Source organism: Gavialis gangeticus, unplaced genomic scaffold, assembly GCF_001723915.1.
Source record: "Gavialis gangeticus isolate Ggan-Ray unplaced genomic scaffold, GavGan_comp1, whole genome shotgun sequence".
NCBI lineage: Eukaryota > Metazoa > Chordata > Crocodylia > Gavialidae > Gavialis > Gavialis gangeticus.
In genome coordinates this window covers 103,611,441-103,621,602 of record NW_017729033.1, presented here as the reverse complement: position 1 = coordinate 103,621,602, position 10,162 = coordinate 103,611,441, and the positions used below count along the sequence as shown (strand labels likewise).

Below are 10,162 nucleotides of genomic sequence, written 5' to 3'. Positions count from 1 at the left end.
AAAAAAAAAAAAAAAAAAAAAAAAATCCAGCGACAGCCATAGATTGAGACTTAAAATAAACTGCCAACAGGCAGACTTGAACTGGCAAGTTTTCAGTCACCAGCCTGAAACTCAGGCCATTCAGCCACAGAAAAGGCCTGCCTGAGGTCTTCCCTACAAACCCAGGGCTCCAGGTATCACCAGCCACAAATAGGCAGACACACACCCCACCACCTTTGAAGCCCATATAAGGCAAAAATAATTAATTAATTACTTAATTAATTACTTACTGAATTAATTACTTAACTACCTAACTAACGAGCCATGTAAAAGGGCCCTCTGCCCAGCAAAAAGGGGCCACAAGCAGCTCCAGTCTCTCGCCTTTTATCTGCCAGCCTCATGCTGAGCTCCAGAGGTGCTTTGAAAGTTCCCAGGCCTGCTGCCTTCTTACCTTGATTGGTCTAAACCCTCTCAGCTGCCCCAAAACCTAAGAAAAAGCATTTTGGCTGCACCAACTCACCCATCCGCACACACATTCCTAGGACTCCCAGGGAAGCCTGACCTAGAATCTCGGGGATTGGCATGGCATGCCCTGCATCTTTGCAGGCAGGGGCCCTGACACTGGTCAAATGGGCTCTGCAATGTCTTAGGGTGTCACCTTGCCATGTCTTGGGGTGCACAAAAAAAAAAAAAAAAAAAAAATTATCCAGCGATGGCCATGAATTGAGACTTAAAATTGCCTGTCTACAGGCAGACTTGAATTGGCAATCTTTCAGTCACCTGCTTACAACTCAGGCCCTTCAGCCACAAAAGAGGCCTCCCTGGGCTCCTTGCTACAAACCCAGGGCTCCAACTGTCATTGGCCAGAAACTGGCGCACACACCACCTTTAGGAGCACTTCCCCCCCAAAACAAATAATGGGCCATCTAAAACAGCCCTCTGCCCAGCAAAAAAGGGCCAGGAGCAGCCCCAAACTCTCCCCTTTTATCTGCCAGCCTCATGCTGAGCCCCAGATCCACTTCGCAAGCACTGAGGCCTGCTGCCTTCTTACCTGCTAGAGCCTGAAACCTTTCAGCTGCCAAAACTAAAAAACCTTAAAAAAAAAAAAAAAACCCCACAAGCATCCGCACACACATTCCCAGGGGTCCCAGGGAAACCTGGGTCCTAGAATCTGAGGGATTGGCATGGCATGCTGAAAGAATCAAAATAGGAAAAAAAAAAAAAAATTCCAGAAGTTTTACAAAACCCAAAAACTAGACATAAGTTGAAACTAGCATCTCAGATCTAAAACCCCTCCACACATTGTGAAATCTTGCATTTAACCCCACGTTTACTCAACATGCAACTGGCATTCTCCCATTTCTGGTATATAGGATTAAAGGCCCAGCTAAGCTAGGAATTGAGTTTATCACTACCCAATTGTCTAGTTCATAAACCAATTTGTATGCCAGCTATTCTAACACACATGCTGGAAGTTCCTTGCTAAAGAAATGTAACCCAGGTGCACCCAAGTAATGTGCTCCCAAGGGCCATGCGAAGCTTCAGTCCCTGATTTAATTCAGCGGAGATTCGGCCCAATTTGGTGGCCAAATCTCCAAATTCGAATCAAATCAGAGAATCTTTTAATCTCTCCAAATCAAATCAGAACCCTCCAAATGAATTCGGAGAGATTCAGAAAAATTCAGCGATTTGGACATAGACACAGCTTTAAATGTTTTTTCTATATACCTCTAGGAAGCAGATGGCTCATAAATGCTGCGATGATGGGGTGCATGGAGTGTCCCACAGAAGCGCAGGGGAGGGCTCCCCAGTGCGCTCAGCAGCAGACTCAGAAGTGGACCAGAAGCTCTTCCAGTCAATTTCTAGGTCTGCCGTGGAGCGCACTGGGGGGCGACCCCATCCTCCCTCCAGCTCAGCAACTGGTGCCTCCTGGTTCTGGGGGGCACCCGGGGTCCCCCCGCAACTGATCACTGAGCCTGGGGGTGTGCAAAGGGGTCCCCTGCATGCTCCCTGGTGGACCCGGAAGTGGACCAGAAGTACTTCCAGTCCACTTCTGGGTCCACCACCGAGCATGTCAAGGGCCCCCCATGCTTCTGTGGGACACTCCATCCGCCCCAGCATCACAGCATTCACAAGCCACACTGGTACCTTGAGGTACGTAGAACAAACATTTAAATCTGTGTCTATGTCCAGATCTCTGGTTCTCTGAAATCAGCATCGAATCTTCAGATTCAGACTCGGCCGAATCGAATCAGGGACAGTGATCCGAATCAACAAATTGAATCACTGTCCTTGATTCAGGCTGAATCCGAATTGAATAGGACCCACTTTGACACCCCTAGTGCTCCCCTCTCCAGATAGAAGGGATGGGTGGCAAGGCAAGAGTGCTGTGAGAGGGATCTGCAAACTGCAGGCCAGATTCCTCTACTCCCTAAAGAGTCAAGCCAGGACAAGGGATGCTTAACTATATACAGATTTATTAATATATACAAAATCTAAAGAAAATGTAGATTAATTACATATATACACAAATGTACAATTATCATATAACGCTATTTCCTGGAAATAAAGACTGAAAGACTGCACCCCCTCAAGTAGCACAGAGCAATGCATAGGTAAGCAACTGATCTAAAATAGATAAACCACAGGTAAGTACAGGTAAGCACAAATAAATACAGATAAACAACAATCAAATACAGGTATGCACAGGTAAGTATATATAACCATCGGGGAAAGGGTCCCAGGAGTGTCCCAATAAGAACCATATGCTTAACACTCTATTAAGCTACCAATATACAGAGATAAAGTGTCCACAAAATATAAGGCACAAATGTCACAAAATATGAGGTGCTCTTTCATAAAATAGAAGGCAACAAGTCAAACTTGATTCTGTAATTTCCCGATGGCCCAGACTGATCCTGGGGACATTGACTGTGCTCCAGCCTGCAGTGAGAGGAGAAGATCCTCGGTGCTCTCCAAGCCTACAGTGGCCCCAAGGGACGCCTCCATAAGAAAATCCCAGACCTGGGAAGCCCTTTCCTGCTTAAGCTCTCCTAAAATAAGCCACCTCATGAACAGGTTAGCTCCCCTCCCCTGTGGGAAACCCTTCACAGCAACTCATGACTCCAGGGCCTGGATGGGTGGTCCTCATCCCCTCAGCCAGGTCGCTCCTCACATACGTGGCCTCCCAGGCCACTGGCTCTCCTCGGGCTGCCTCCCACAGGTGGCCCTGTGCACCATCACGTGCACCGAGGGCTCTGCCTTCTGCTGGGGGTTGGAGGCCCGGGCCACCTCGTGCGGTGCCGGGGCTCGGTCGTTTCCTGGACCTTCCATGCAGCACGGTCTTATACCAAGCCACTGTCCTGTGCCAGTAGATGTAGCCCCAAGTGGATCTCAGGGTTCTCAGTCCCTCCCAGATCACCCCATGCTGAACCACTGGCACCACATCCTGGCCAACTGCCATGGATGGGGACTGAGCTACCTTGGGCAGCGCCCAGAGTCCTGACTCTGTGCACAGTCCTGTGCATTGAGTTCCTGGCGTCTCACCAGAGAGTGCAGACCTGAGCCACCTTGTGCAGCTCCCAGGGTCTCCGCTCATGCACCAAGTTCCTGGCCTCATGCCAGAGGTTGCACAAACGGCTCCCAGGGTCTCAGCCCCATGTGCCAAGCTGCACACCAGCCGGGGCTATAGAGTTGGACTGGCGCTGGCTCCACCTGCTGGGCAGCTCTTCCCAGCTTTTCTCCTGCCCCACTCTCTTCTTCATCCCCCGCTGCATCTGCTGCATGCTGGGCACTCTGTTCCTTTTATCCACTCTGGAGGCTCAGCCCCCAGAGTGCTATCAGACTTGCAAAGTGCAGGCTACAACCAGTTCCAGGGCTCTTTGCCCTCCCCCTCCCTGGCAGGGGTGGGGCAAGCCCCTTCCCAGCAGTTACCTGATTGGTGGACGTATTCCACCTCGAGTGAGGAGGTTCAATGGCCGAGTGACGGTGGCATAGTCTTGTACGAACCTTCTATTAAAACTGGCAAACCCCAGAAACCTCTTTAGCTCCCTGTAGTTGGTGGGTCCGGACCAGGTGGTCACAGCATTGACCTTATATATCCCACATATTTGACCAAGGCCTGGCAGAACTTACATTTGTCAATGGCCAATTTAAGCCCCGCTGCCTCAAGTCGATCCAACACTGGAGGAGCCTCTCGTCGTGTTCTTCCAGGGTCCAGCCAAATACAATGTCATCCAGGTACACCAACACCTGGGTTAGGTGCATATCCCCTATTACCTTTACCATGAGCCTCTGAAAAGTAGCTGGGGCACCTGAGATGCCCTGGGGCATGTGTTCAAACTGGAAAAATCCTAAGGGACAGATAAAGGCTGTCTTTTCTTTGTTGGCTTCCCTGAGGGGGGATTTTATAGTACCCACTCCAGAAGTCTAACACAGAGAACCACTTACTGCCTCACAGACAATCTAAGGCCTCCTGTACCCTAGGAACTGTGTATTGGTCCACCACCGTGAGAGCATTCAATACATGATAATCGATACACATTCTCAATTTTCCATTTTTTTTACACACTATAACAATGGGTGAGGCATAGGGACTCTTGGACTTGATAATAATTCTGTAGTCGAGAAGCTCTTGCAAGTGATGTCGAACCTCCCCCATCTCTGCCAACAGAATATGGCAAGATCTTTCACAAAAGGGACATGGGTCACTAAGGTGGATCTGGTGTTCAACACCTTTAGCCTCCCCCACATCCCACTCATGTAGGGAGAAGATGTTGGTCCTGCCCTGCAGCTTTTCACATAGCTGTGCCTTCCATGCCTCTAGCATGGGGGAGTCCCCAAAGAAAAACCTGTCTGGATCTATAGGTGAGGAGTCCAGCTTCACTATAAGGGCAACCACCTCAGTCTTCCTGACTCTGGCCACTTTTTGCCCAGGGTGCATCACAACATCCTTCAGGGTGGGATTTACCACCACAACGTTGACCTGCTCTCTGCTCAAACATTGGGATTAAACAGTCTGTCAGGAACCCTTAGCACTTGGGGTCCTTCCTTTCTTAGGAAGGTCTCTACCACAACCAGGCCTGCTGGCAAGGGGCCACTCTCCCACCTACACACAATGGGTAGGGCCCTTGGACGGGATCTTCTGAGGGGTCGCCTTGAGAAATGCAGGGCCCCCAGGATTTGGGAAACTTTCCCCATACCCCTCTTTTCCCACCTAGCATAGGTCTCAGAACATAGGGCATGCATTTCCATCTGCTTCTGATAACTCAGGTCAGCCTGCTGCCTGCAGTACTTGGCCAGTACCTGAAAGATATTGGAATTGGTTCCAATGAAGAGCGAAGCTCCCTTCCTCCACCCAGGGTCTGGACACACCAGGGCGATGGTCACCACTTCTTTATCTACCCCTCCGACAAACACAGGGAATGTAATCTGGATTCCGACATGCCCACTATAAGAGTACTGATCCTGGCTTAAACCGCACAAACCCAAGCCAGAGAGAGGGTACAATGGTAAATGCTCAAAATTCGCTTTATAGAGGGACTCGAATAGGATAGTCACTTGTGATCCGCTATCCAGGATGGCTATGCACTTGTGACCATTGACAACCACCAGGACCTCTGCTCTAGGGCCAATCAATCCTTCAGGTATCACGTTCAGGGCTGAGGCTCAAGAGTCTGACAGGGCCTGGGGTGGAACAGACTCCTTTGCTCCATCCCTCCCTCATTTCCCGACTCCCACTGGGCCTTTAGCTTAGAGCACCCTCTAGCCATGTAGCCATATTCCCCACACCTATGGCAAATTCCAGGGGTTTTAAAGCAAGTCCGCACCTTAGTTCGGCTCAGGGCATTCTGATTAGTCCTAGGTTGCATCCTAGAGGAAGCCCCAGTGACCACAGCTGCTAAAACTGGTGGCAAGGGTTCTTCCTCAGCCTCGGGGGAAGCAGGGGTGACTCCTGTGGGGTCACCGCCAACCCCTGGCTAACAGGTCTCCTCCAAACAGGGTTGTCCTCCAGGGTCCACATAGTTTCACATAAATGGAGGATCTCCTCCTCCTCTCTCACCTCCTTCATGAGCTGACCAAATCCAGGGGGGTTGCCCTTTGGCCCTGCCAAATTTTAATTCCGAATAAGGGCTAAGCCATAACAGGCTCCTGTCTGGACTTGTTGGAGTCTCACATGGTCAACCTCTATCATGCTAAGAGCTCCTTGTGCTGCTACGCACTGTAGCACCAGCTCTAAACAAAGCAGGTATGAGGAGACAGCTTCATCCTTATACTGAAAGGCGCTAAACAGTTCACAATAAGGCCCCCCACACTGCGATGGTTGCCCAAACACATCCGGCAGTGTCTGGAGGCACTGTTGAGTAGTGATCCCAGGTTTTGGAGTTTGGCAGTTCGAATGATCCCAAACACAGGTTCCCACAGCACATCCAAAAGATGCTGACGTTTTTCTTCATCTGGGATTTGCCATGTCAACAAGGACTCTTGTATATGAGCAGCCCATGCTTCAAACCCTTCTTCCCCCGCAGGAACCAGAAAATTTCCTGAAAAGTTTCTCAATCTTTTATACATGCCCTGGTCATTGGAGGAGCTTGTCACCTTTCTAATGACCTGCTACAAGGCGGTGACCCACTCCAGTGCATCACTGGACAAGGCTGTTGCCATTCCAGGCCCAGATGATTCCTGGGCATTCCTCTCCTCCCGATGCCTGGGGACTGTTAGGATCTGACATATTTCCCTCTCTGATTCTCTATAGAGATACACAATACATTTAACATTGAATCACCTGCCACCAAATCCCATGCAAACCTTCAAAATGTAACCCGGGTACACCCAAGTAATGTGCTCCCTTCTCTCGATAGAAGGGATGGGTGGCAAAGCAGGAGTGCTGAGAGGGATCTGCAAACTGCAGACCAGATCCCTCTACTCCCTAAAGAGTCAGGCCAGGACAAGGGATACTTAACTATATACAGATTTATTAATATATACAAATCTCTTCATTATTTTAATAGTTTGTGTTGTGGCACTGACTAGTTCAGGGCCTCATCAAGTTTGATCTATTATAGATGAGTTGCTTGCTCATTATTACACCTTCACCTAGTGGGAAATCACATTCTTTGCACTGTAAACTCATGTAGTGTCAGTAATAACTGGCATGCCAATGAAACTACACGGCAGACATGCAGGCTTTGCTATGTTTTAAAGATGAGGAGACTGTCTCATTAGATATACAAAAGGGCAGAAGGGATCTTGTCCTTGGCAATTAAACAGGGCAAGATTATTCTAGTTGCACTTTGAAAATGTTGTTCCACATCTACATCTGTCCCTATGTTGTCTACAGTCTAACAGATATCTTATACAGCAACAGGTACTCAGGCAGGTTTAACTGTCACACAAACGCAGGAGCAGGGTGAAGGGAAAGAGAGGAGTGCTAGGAAAACAGAGTCCTCAGAGAATTATGCACTGTCATAAAAAGGATAGCAGTGGGAAGCTGGACAAATTCAAAGTTGTTATACTATGACTAGGAGTGTAGGTTGTAGCTGTATTGATCTAAGGACATATGCAGACAATGTTCTTTGGATAAATCCACTATCTTTTCTTAGACCAACTCAAATAGTTTGTCTAATAAAAGATTTACTCAAAGACAATTGTCTGCCTATATCCTATGAACAGAAATTGTTAGGGTCTTGTTCAGCTATTCTGGATGGGATTCCCAAAAGATACTAGTCGATTCCAGACATTGAATACTATATGCTAGATGTTCTTATTTCAACAAAGGGTATAAAGCCACAGACAGCAAAGATTCAGAATTTCAGGATACAGTGTTTCAAAGTCCAACATCCCACATAGACATGGGAGACCTGAAATGCTAGCCTTGGCAGAATGTTGGCTTCATGATCTTCATGATTCCAAGTTGCCCCCATACTGGCAAATATGGCATGACCGGGATCTGATCCCAGAATCCTTAACTGCGTGTCCTGCCATGTACATGTGGCATGGCAGGAAAGAGAGAGCCATTGGAATCAGAGATCAGACCCCATCACACCTTTAAATGAATGTCCAGCAGCAGCCTAAGGATAACTACTCTGTGGATTTCTAATTAAAAGGTATTTAGGATAATTACAAATAGCTAAAGGAGGACGCACAATTTATTACTCACCCCCAAGTTCTTCTGCTCTATTTTCCAGTTCTCACTCACCCATGTCTTCTTTCTTTCCTGACTTGATCCATTAAGCTTCTGTCCTCTATACCTTCTGGTACCACCTGAAAAAAAAAAACAATAGCACTTAGCATGTTATATCCATAGACATTTAAATGTTTTCCAAAGCAGAGACGTATGGTCCCCCAATTCATATGAGATTCATGATGTTATATGACTTAGCCAAAGTCACAGAATGAATTAGTGGCATAGCTGGAAATGGCACCCAAATCTTCTAGTTCCCAGCACTACGGCCTACGAATGGTCAACGCTCCTTCCTTGACATCAAGTGATAACTAGTTACACAGATGAAAGTCTTGACACAGCATGATTTCTTTTTGATTCACACAAAAATAATGGACCTGACCCCCTGTGCTCACTGCCATAACTCAGTCACCTTGCTTTCCACTGTAACCCAGCTTGCATTTGTATAGTGCAGGGGCAGGCAATTATTTTGGGTGGAGGGCCACTTACTGAGTTTTGGCAAGCCATCAAGGGCTGCACGACAGGCAGCCCAGGGCAGATAAATATTAATTTTCTAAATTTTTTAGGGGCCCTGCGGGCTGGATAGAATAGCCTGGCGGGCTGCATCCGACCCACCCCTGGTATAGTGCCTACTTCATTTGAAATTATTTTGAGGCAGGGATCTTGGGCCATATTTTTCAGAATACTTAGGCCCCAAACTTCCACTAGCTTCAGTGGGAATCTTGTATCCAGATAGCTTTAAAACCCTGTTCCCACTTATCTTTACAGCTCTGTGTTAGGCTCTGTGTTATTCACAGCAAAACTGGTCGTTGCAGTGATCAGTTTCAGGGGATATTTTGTCTAATCCTCCCAAGAATATCCTGTAGCCCAGCAGGACCCAAAGCAGAGGCCAACTAATCCTCTTTTGCACAACTCCAGTAGGATGGTGGAAAAAAAAGCCTTGGCTATTGCCTTAGCTTTTTTTTGTAACCTCATAATTCATGCCAGAAGGTAGGTATCCACAGTGCACGTTTGACCCAAGGTGAGGGAAACTTGACTCAAAAACTAGCCGTGAAAATATTTACATAAGAGGCAGCAACCATACAAGCCTATTTGTTATGCCCAGAGAAATGTGGCCCATAAAGAGAACTATAAGTCTCCCTTAATCAAGTGAGGCAGTAGAGATATAACAGTGGATTACTTGGGACAACTAAAGAGAAAACAGGGACTAGAGACTGGATCACAAGTTTTATAACAAATATTTCAAGGGGGGGACACCAAACAGAGCAGACTAGCCAGAGCCCACTATCTCTGAAACAAGTCCAAGGTGCCAGTGGATGTCATCCGGTGATACTCTGCCTGGAGATGTGAGCAGCAGAGTTATCAGAAGATGGCCCCACATTCACCAAGGTTCCCTGCCCTGGCCAGAGCCTCCTTCCCGGTCTGATAAATGGCAAGTTTGCCCAGAGCCAGGGGGAGGTTGACCAGGATATCCCAAAATTTTGTGGGGCCTCAGATGGGGATTGCATAAAAAAAGTGATGGGAGAAGTGCAGCTAAAACAGGGGTGGGCAATTATTTTGGCTGGAGGGCCACTTAATAAGTTTTCGTGAGATCTTGAGGCCACAAGGGTAGCCCTGCACCTTGACAGGTGCCCTGCCCCTTTGTCACCACCTTGGGACCAGAAGTCCTGCCCCCTAACTCCTGGCCTTTGCCACTGGAAGTCCCTCCCCTTGCCCCTGGAAGTACTCTGGGGGGAGGGGAGGTTACTATCTTGGAACCAGAAAAGAAAGAAATCATATACTAACAATCAAACATCTTCTATATAATAATAACATATTTTTATTCTATTTTTAAAAATATTTCTGTCCTGATTTATGTATGTTTATATAGTGTATATAGATGTGATTGCATAATAGCTCAAAATAAAGTCTTACTTTTGTATATTGTATGTGAGGGGGCAGGTATGTATGGTGTGGGGTATGTGTGGGTGTGGATGTCTGATGTGTGGTGTTTGTGGCGGG

The 10,162-nt window shown here is 47.5% G+C and overlaps 1 long non-coding RNA gene across 2 annotated transcripts in view; it reads right to left on the bottom strand.

The window, feature by feature from the left end:
• Nucleotides 1-10,162, bottom strand: part of LOC109303803 — a 56,922-nt gene that overhangs the window by 9,387 nt on the left and 37,373 nt on the right. For both annotated transcript variants that reach the window (XR_002099229.1, XR_002099230.1), the window contains one exon: nucleotides 8,138-8,241. This is a non-coding gene — a long non-coding RNA (uncharacterized LOC109303803). The remainder of the gene's footprint in view (nucleotides 1-8,137; nucleotides 8,242-10,162) is intronic.